Genomic DNA, 10,000 nt, shown 5'->3' on the forward strand with positions numbered 1-10,000 from the left:
GTTGAGTTGGTTGGGTTGGGTTGGGTTGGGTTGGGTTGGTTGGGTTGGTTGGGTTGGGTTGGTTGGGTTGGTTGAGTTGAGTTGAGTTGGCTGGGTTGGGTTGAGTTGGGTTGGTTGAGTTGAGTTGAGTTGGGTTGGTTGGGTTGAGTTGGGTTGGTTGGTTGGTTGGTTGTGTTGGGTTGGTTGGGTTGAGTTGGGTTGGGTTGGTTGGGTTGGTTGAGTTGAGTTGGTGGGGGATGAGTTGAGTTTAGTTGGTTGGGTTGAGTTGAGTTGAGTTGAGTTGAGTTGAGTTGGGTTGGTTGGGTTGGGTTGGTTGGGTTGAGTTGGTTGGGTTGGTTGAGTTGAGTTGAGTTGGCTGGGTTGGGTTGAGTTGGGTTGAGTTGAGTTGGGTTGGGATGGTTGGGTTGATTTGGGTTGAGTTGGGTTGGGTTGGGTTGGGTTGAGTTGGGTTGAGTTGGGTTGGTTGAGTTGGGTTGGTTGAGTTGGGTTGGGTTGGGATGGTTGGGTTGATTTGGGTTGAGTCGGGTTGGGTTGGGTTGAGTTGGGTTGGTTGGGTTGAGTTGGGTTGGTTGGGTTGAGTTGGGTTGGGTTGAGTTGAGTTGAGTTGAGTTGGGTTGAGTTGGTTGAGTTGGTTGGGTTGGTTGGGTTGGGTTGGGTTGAGTTGGTTGAGTTGAGTTGAGTTGAGTTGAGTTGATTTGGTTGGGTTGAGTTGGGTTGGTTGAGTTGGGTTGGTTGGGATGGGTTGGGTTGGGTTGGTTGGGTTGGTTGAGTTGAGTTGGCTGGGTTGGGTTGAGTTGAGTTGGGTTGGTTGAGTTGAGTTGGGTTGGTTGGTTGGGTTGGGTTGAGTTGGGTTGGTTGGTTGTTTTGGGTTGGTTGGGTTGGGTTGGGTTGGGTTGGGTTGGTTGGGTTGAGTTGGGTTGGTTGGTTGGGTTGGGTTGGGTTGGTTGAGTTGGGTTGGGTTGGGTTGGTTGGGTTGGGTTGGGTTGAGTTGGGTTGAGTTGGGTTGGGTTGAGTTGGTTGAGTTGAGTTGAGTTGGGTTGGGTTGGTTGGTTGGGTCTGAGTTGAGTTGAGTTGAGTTGGGTCTGAGTTGAGTTGGGTTGAGTTGGTTGGGTTGGGTTGGGTTGAGTTGGGTTGGTTGGGTTGAGTCGGGTTGGGTTGGGTTGGGTTGTGTTGGGTTGAGTTGAGTTGAGTTGAGTTGAGTTGGTTTGGGTTGAGTTGAGTTGGGTTGGTTGGGTTGAGTCAGGTTTGGTTGGGTTGAGTTGAGTTGAGTTGAGTTGAGTTGAGTTGGTTTGGGTTGGGTTGAGTTGAGTTGAGTTGAGTTGAGTTGGGTTGAGTTGGGTTGAGTTGGGTTGAGTTGAGTTGAGTTGGGTTGGGTTGTGTTGGGTTGAGTTGGGTTGGTTGGGTTGAGTCAGGTTTGGTTGGGTTGAGTTGAGTTGAGTTGAGTTGGTTTGGGTTGAGTTGGGTTGGGTTGAGTTGGGTTGAGTTGAGTTGTGTTGGTTTGGGTTGAGTTGGGTTGGGTTGAGTTGGGTTGAGTTGAGTTGGTTATTGAGTGTTGCCTGACATTGAAACTAATGCTGCACTGAAACCTGCTGGTCAACTCCAGTCCGTCTTCACTAGTCATCTGTTCCAGGGTTTATTTACAACTGGGGTCCAGGGAAAAGTTGTGTACAAATAAAACTATGAATAAACTAATTAACTAAATAAGTAAAAATAATAATAATGGTCACACTTGATACAGTATTAGGCGTCTTTAACTACTATGTACTTGTGTTCACACTGTAATGCAAAACATATTAATGCTATTGAGGTGGGATACAGGTACGGTTAGGGACAGGTTTAGTTAGCTAGCTTTAATTAGTCAGTCAGTAAATTGGTTAGTTAGTTGGTTTGTTTGTTAGTTAGTTAATTAGTTAGTTTCAGTTTGTTAGTTTTAGTTTATTTATTTTTAGTTAGTTAGTTGGTCGGTCGGTCAGTTAGTTAGTTGGTTAGTCATCGGTCGGTTAGTTTGGTCGGTTAGTCAGTCAGTCAGTCAGTCAGTCAGTCAGTCAGTCAGTCAGTCAGTCAGTCAGTCAGTCAGTCAGTTAGTTAGTTAGTTAGTTAGTTAGTTAGTTAGTTGGTTGGTCGGTCAGACAGTTAGGTCAGTTAGTTAGTTAGTTAGTTAGTTAGTTAGTTAGTTAGTTAGTTAGTTAGTTATTTAGTTAGTTAGTCAGTTAGTCAGTGAGTCAGTGAGTCAGTGTGTCAGTTAGTTAGTTAGTTAGTTAGTTAGTTAGTTAGTTAGTTAGTTAGTTAGTTAGTTAGTTAGTTAGTTAGTCTGTGAGTCAGTCTGTCAGTTAGTTAGTTAGGTAGTTAGTTAGTTAGTCAGTCAGTCAGTCAGTCGGTCGGTCGGTCGGTCGGTCGGTCGGTCGGTCGGTCGGTCGGTCGGTCAGTCGGTCAGTTAGTTAGTTGGTCAGTTAGGTTAGTTAGTTAGTTAGTTAGTTAGTTAGTTAGTTAATTAGTCAGTCAGTCAGTCAGTCAGTCAGTCAGTCAGTCACTCACTCAGTTAGTTAGTTAGTTAGTTAGTTGGTCAGTTAGGTCAGTTAGTTAATTAGTTAGTCAGTCAGTCAGTCAGTCAGTCAGTTAGTCAGTCAGTCAGTCGGTCGGTCAGTCAGTTAGGTCAGTTAGTTAGTTAGTTAGTTAGTTAGTCAGTCGGTCGGTCGGTCCGTCAGTCAGTCAGTTAGGTCAGTCAGTCAGTCAGTCAGTCAGTTAGTTAGTTAGTTATTTGGTCTGTCAGTTAGGTCAGTTAGTTAGTTAGTTAGTCAGTCAGTCAGTCAGTCAGTCAGTCAGTCAGTTAGTTAGTTAGTTAGTTAGTTAGTTAGTTGGTCGGTCGGTCGGTCGGTCAGTTAGTTAGTCAGTTAGTTAGTTGGTCAGTTAGGTTAGTTAGTTTGTTAGTTAGTTAATTAGTCAGTCAGTCAGTTAGTTAGTTGGTCAGTTAGGTCAGTTAGTTAGTTCGTTAGATAGTTAGTCAGTCAGTCACTCAGTCAGTCAGTCAGTCAGTCAGTCAGTTGGTCAGTTAGGTCAGTTAGTTAGTTAGTTAGTCAGTCAGTCAGTCAGTCAGTCAGTCAGTCAGTCAGTCAGTCAGTCAGTCAGTCGGTCGGTTGGTCGGTCGGTCAGTCAGTTAGGTCAGTTAGTTTGTTAGTTAGTTAGTTAGTTAGTCAGTCGGTCGGTCGGTCAGTCAGTTAGGTCAGTTAGTCATTCAGTCAGTCAGTTAGGTCAGTTAGTTAGTCAGTCAGTCGGTTGGTCGGTCGGTCAGTTAGGTCAGTCAGTTAGGTTAGTTAGTTAGTTAGTTAGTTAGTTAGTTAGTCAGTTGGTCGGTTGGTCAGTTAGGTCAGTCAGTTAGGTTAGTTAGTTAGTTAGTTAGTCAGTCAGTCAGTCGGTCGGTCGGTCGGTCGGTCGGTCGGTCGGTCGGTCGGTCGGTTGGTCGGTCGGTCGGTTGGTCAGTTAGTTAGGTTAGTTAGTTAGTCAGTCAGTCAGGTTAGTTAGTCGGTCGATTGGTCGGTAGGTCAGTCAGTCAGTTTTAGTTGGTTCGTTTTAGTTAGTTAGTCAGTCAGTTTATTTGTTTTAGTTAGTTATTTTTAGTTTTAGCTTGTTAATTAGTTTGGTAGTCTTAGTTAGTTAGTTAGTCAGTTTTAGTTTTAGTTAGTTAGTGACTCCCCAACACTTGTCCCTGACCCGTCTGTAACTCGAGTCCTGGTTTATCATTGTGTCTTGATGATTCGCTCGTAGAGTTGCGTGCGTTGAGATTTGTTCATGTGAGTCATGTGACCCGGTCTTTAGTGAAGCACTACAGTGATGTCATCGCCAGCGCAGATGCCGCTCGTTTGCCGTGATGGAGCCTCTGTTGTGATGTTGGGCTCACGAGGAGGCTAAAGCTAAATCAGCCTCTGTTGTTGTTTACATGATTGGTCTTTACACAGTCTGACACATGGAGCAGCCAGTGCGCCACACCTGGAGCGAGCCGTGTTTCTCTTCTAATGGCGCAGGAAGCATTAGCGTTATTAAGGGTTTGTCACAGCGCTGGGCACATTAGCAGTAGGAGCAGGACCCCCCGGGCCCCGAGCAAACGGCATGCAATTATCACAGTAATTAAACAGGTGCAATGACTCTCATTTCCAGCGACTGTTGTGATTGTAGATCCGTGCAGGCTCGGCGTGACGCTCCCATGCCAGGCTAATCGCTTTACATTAGCATGTGCTCTAACTGCCCATTAGCGCATCACAGGATTCATCAGCCAATCAGCTGAGAGATGCTCGGGGCGATGAAGAGTGGAACAGCAAAATTGCATTTACATAAATTATCATGTCATTATATCCACTTGTCCGGTCATTAGCATGTGTTTGGCAGATCCGTGTGGAGTGTGTTTGTTTTGGTCATGTATGTGTGTGTTCAGTGTTCAGTGGTATGTGTTCATGTTTTGACTGCGAGTGAACAGGGGAATCCTCAGATCATGTGTGTGTTGAGAGGGAAGAGCGGCTCTTTGAGGAGGTGAGACGGTCTCAATGCGTGCCGCTGCTCGCCCTCGGGTTAAGTCATGTGACCTCGGCATAGTAAACATAGCCCTCATTCCTGCAGCAGCGCCACCTGTTGACCACACACACCTGAACACGTGATCAGCAGCGCCACCTGTTGACCACACACACCTGAACACGTGATCAGCAGCGCCACCTGTTGACCACACACACCTGAACACGTGATCAGCAGCACCACCTGTTGACTACACACACCTGAACACGTGATCAGCAGCGCCACCTGTTGACCACACACACCTGAACACGTGATCAGCAGCGCCACCTGTTGACTACACACACCTGAACACGTGATCAGCAGCGCCACCTGTTGACTACACACACCTGAACACGTGATCAGCAGCGCCACCTGTTGACCACACACACCTGAACACGTGATCAGCAGCGCCACCGGTTGACCACACACACCTGAACACGTGATCAGCAGCGCCACCGGTTGACTACACACACCTGAACACGTGATCAGCAGCGCCACCTGTTGACCACACACACCTGAACACGTGATCAGCAGCGCCACCGGTTGACTACACACACCTGAACACGTGATCAGCAGCGCCACCTGTTGACCACACACACCTGAACACGTGATCAGCAGCGCCACCTGTTGACCACACACACCTGAACACGTGATCAGCAGCGCCACCTGTTGACCACACACACCTGAACACGTGATCAGCAGCGCCACCTGTTGACCACACACACCTGAACACGTGATCAGCAGCGCCACCTGTTGACCACACACACCTGAACACGTGATCAGCAGCGCCACCTGTTGACCACACACACCTGAACACGTGATCAGCAGCGCCACCTGTTGACCACACACACCTGAACACGTAATCAGCAGCGCCACCTGTTGACTACACACACCTGAACACGTGATCAGCAGCGCCACCTGTTGACCACACACACCTGAACACGTGATCAGCAGCGCCACCTGTTGACCACACACACCTGAACACGTGATCAGCAGCGCCACCTGTTGACCACACACACCTGAACATGTGATCAGCAGCGCCACCTGTTGACCACACACACCTGAACACGTGATCAGCAGCGCCACCTGTTGACCACACACACCTGAACATGTGATCAGCAGCGCCACCTGTTGACCACACACACCTGAACACGTGATCAGCAGCGCCACCTGTTGACCACACACACCTGAACACGTGATCAGCAGCGCCACCTGTTGACCACACACACCTGAACACGTGATCAGCAGCGCCACCTGTTGACCACACACACCTGAACACGTGATCAGCAGCGCCACCTGTTGACCACACACACCTGAACACGTGATCAGCAGCGCCACCTGTTGACCACACACACCTGAACACGTGATCAGCAGCGCCACCTGTTGACCACACACACCTGAACACGTGATCAGCAGCGCCACCTGTTGACCACACACACCTGAACACGTGATCAGCAGCACCACCTGTTGACTACACACACCTGAACACGTGATCAGCAGCGCCACCTGTTGACCACACACACCTGAACACGTGATCAGCAGCGCCACCTGTTGACCACACACACCTCGATCCCACAATCCCCCTCTCTCTCACTGAACTTCTGCATTTCTGCCTCTCTGTTCCTCTTTCTGTTTCTTCACTCTGAATCCCATACTCTTCTCTTTACACGTCTGATTTTCACGCTCTGTTCTCTCTCTCTCTCTCTCTCTCTCTCTCTCTCTCTCTCTCTCTCTCTCTCTCTCTCTCTCTCTGAGTGGCCTCTCAGCTTAGCTTTTCAATTATATATCATTTATTTATGTGTACAATTTTAAATTATATATACATTCTCATAGACTTTTGATATTTTCAGTAAATCACATTTCTATTCAGTAAATTCTGTTCTGTCTATCGTCCATCCATCCATCCATCATTCTATCCATCTATAGACAGATAGATAGAAAAGTCCATCCGTAGTTCTTTCTATCAGTCTGTTGTATCCGTCCGTCATTCCATCCATCCACCCCTCCATCCATCCATCCATCCGTCATTCCATCCATCCATCCATTCATCCACCCATCCGTCATTCCATCCATTCATCCGTCCGTCCGTCATTCCATCCATCCATCCATCCATTCATTCATCCATCCATCCATCCATCCATCCATCCATTCATCCATCTATCTATCTATCCATCCATCTGTTCATCTGTCCATCCATCCATCCATTCATTTGTATATCCATTCATCTGTCGTTCTATCCATCCATCCATCTGTCATTCTATCTATCTCTGTTGTTCTATCTATCCATCCATCTGTATATCCATTCATCTGTCGTTCTATCCATCCAACAATCTGTCATTCTATCTATATATCTGTCTGTTGTTCTATCTATCCATCCATCTGTCCATCCATCCATCCATCCATCTGTCCGTCTGTCTATCATCCATCTATCCATCCATCCATCCATCCATCCATCCATCATTCCATCCAACCATCCATCCATCTGTCATTCCATCCATCCACCCATTTGTATATCCATTCATCTGTCGTTCTATCCATCCATCCATCCATCCATCTGTCATTCTCTCTATCTGTCTGTTGTTTTATCTATCCATCCATCTATCCATCTGTCCATCCATCTGTCTGTCTGTCTGTCCAACCATCCATCTGTCATTCTATCTATCTGTCCGTCTGTCCATCCATCCATCCATCCATCCATCCATATGTCATTCTATCTATCTGTCTGTCATTCCATTCATCCATCCATCTGTCATTCTCTCAATCTGTCTGTTGTTCTATCTATCCATCCATCTATCCGTCTGTCCACCCATCTGTCCATCTGTCCAACCATCCATCCATCCATCTGTCATTCTATCTATCTGTCCGTCTGTACATCCATCCATCCATCCATCCATCCATCCATCCATCCATCCATCCATCCATCCATCCATCCATCCATCCATATGTCATTCTATCTATCTGTCTGTCGTTCCATCCATCCTATCTATCTATCTATCTATCTATCTATCTATCTATCTATCTATCTATCTATCTATCTATCTATCTATCTATCTATCTATCTATCTATCTATCTATCTATCTATCTATCTATCTATCTATCTATCTATCTATCTATCTATCTATCTATCTATCTATCTATCTATCTATCTATCTATCTATCTATCTATGGTTATACAGTAGAAGATGAGTTTTTCTTCATAGTTTTTCTTTGCGGAGCTGCAGAAAGCGAGCAGGTTTTGAGTCATAAAGAGGTGAGAGTGAGAGTCTGGTGTGTGTTTGATGGTGGAGTGTGTGAGCGTTCTCTCCTCCTCTGTGCTTCACTTCTCCCAACAGGAGAATTAAACGTGTTGATCCCGCTGGAAATGAAAAAGTAAATCTCTCACAGCCCGTCTGTACGGAGGTAAAAACACTCCTGAAAGTCACCTTGAGAACGACAGAAGACAAACGATCCCGGCGGAGGAAGAACCAGAGGAAGAGGAACGACTGCGATCCGGCAACACTAAAGCCACTACGCTCGAGCTTCCACACACTGCAGACAGACGGCGGCGTGTTCGGGGCGCTAATGCCCACGGGACGAGCCACGGGTCAGTCGGGACACGCTCAGTTTAGAGTCCTGTCACACACTCGTCACTGTGTGGAGATGGCATCGCTGGGGGAGCGTGCCACTCCGCCGCCCGTCACAATTTGTCAATCGCGGCGTCGCATGCTCTGCTAGCCAAGTGCTTCTGACGGACCAGCCTGCAGAGAGAGAGAGAGAGAGAGAGAGAGAGAGAGATCTGACTGCCACTGTCTGTCTCTGTCACCCATCAGTCCTCTTCCCAGAAACTCTTGGTTCTTCTCCTCGGCTGTGCTCAGAATATCACACGAGCTGCTGCTCTCTCTGTAGATATACAGCATATGCTCGCAACACCAAGGTCAGGGGTTTGATTCCCAGGGATTTGCACACAAACGGTTTCCTGTGATTGGATTATAAAGCCGTGTGACGTCTCCATAAGGCTGATAACACTGGCAGGGCTTGATGATGTTTATCTCGAGTTTCCAGAGTCGTCCTCTACAAGAGGAGGCAATCACTTCCACAGATAATCATATTTTATACTTTTGAACTGAAGGAATCTTCACCAGGGTTTCCGCCGGTCTTAAAACGTCTTCTTTCAGTTGCTTATAAACACATTAATGGCAAAATTAATTGTAAAAAAAAAAACACTTCAAAACACACAATAGATATGTGTTCACAAGACTTTTGAATAATGGGTGTATTTGCCTAGAGTTTTTGCTTCAAACTGATGTGAGAATCATTGAGCCTACTCATTCACATAAAACAATATATTCATTTACATTTTGTAAAACACTTTTCTTTTTTACTCAGGCCTTATGCGAGTAGGCATGAACGAGCCATGAATAATAATGTGATCACTCCTGAGAAACAAAAGACCTGCATAATAAATGAGCTTCAGGTAGGCCTACTAGATTTTAGGTTTATTAGATAAGTACAGTAACAGTAAAAAAAAATAGTTTTCTTTTCTCAAGCTAAATTATCCTTAAGATTTCAATCAGAAATGTTTTTGAAAGAAGAGCTAAAAAACAGTAATATTGTGACACTGAACCCAATTCAATATGAAATAAATACAAATAACTGAATAATTGGTGATGATGAATGTTATAAGTAAAATATTTGGGTTTTAAAACAACATAATGCAATGCAATTATGATTTCAAATACTATATTGTGACTTTAGGTTGATTGGGACATTTTCTGAATCATTTGATTTTGTAAACTATCATACACACAATACTCAAATATCATTTCGAGCTTCAGTCAGAAACAAGGGAAATGCATGAGCCAGCGCTGAGGCTATTGTCTGCTTTATTGGGATCAAATATACCAATATATTTATTATACCAGTCTGTTATATTATATCAAATATATTAAAAACATTGATTAAAATTAAGATACAATTTATACAAAACGAAATTCAGTTTAAAGAAAGCAATTAACTTTCTAAAACAAAAAAAACACTTTCAACAAAACAAAACTCAACAAAAATATTAAATAAAAAAATTACATAGGGTATAATATTTAAACATCAATATGAAGCAAAATTAAAACATTAAAAACATTGATTAATATCTCATTTTATTTCATTTGTAATGTAGACATGTATTAAATGAGTAATAAAGGCCAAATTGCAGACTAATTTTGTCATAAACTTGCAGTTTTGTGCATTTGTATTTATATGTTTATAGACTAAATACTAAAGCCATTCTAGATATAGAAATATATATATATATATATATATTACTTTTTGTCTTGTGTGCACTGCAAAAAATGCTGTCATTTAGTATTTTTGTCTTATTTCTAGTATAAATATATCTAAAAATGATTAAATCAAGATGCTAGAAAAGTTAAATGACATTAGATATTTTTTCTTATTTTCTGAAAAATAAAATGAAATTGAAGTGAG

General features: G+C 44.3%; 1 protein-coding gene across 8 annotated transcripts in view; it reads left to right on the plus strand.

The window, feature by feature from the left end:
• ptprma (protein tyrosine phosphatase receptor type Ma) overlaps positions 1-10,000 on the plus strand; it is a 278,119-nt gene that overhangs the window by 124,024 nt on the left and 144,095 nt on the right. The gene's annotated exons all lie outside the window — the stretch shown is intronic.

Source organism: Gobio gobio (genome assembly GCF_949357685.1).
Source record: "Gobio gobio genome assembly, chromosome: 23".
Lineage (NCBI taxonomy): Eukaryota > Metazoa > Chordata > Actinopteri > Cypriniformes > Gobionidae > Gobio > Gobio gobio.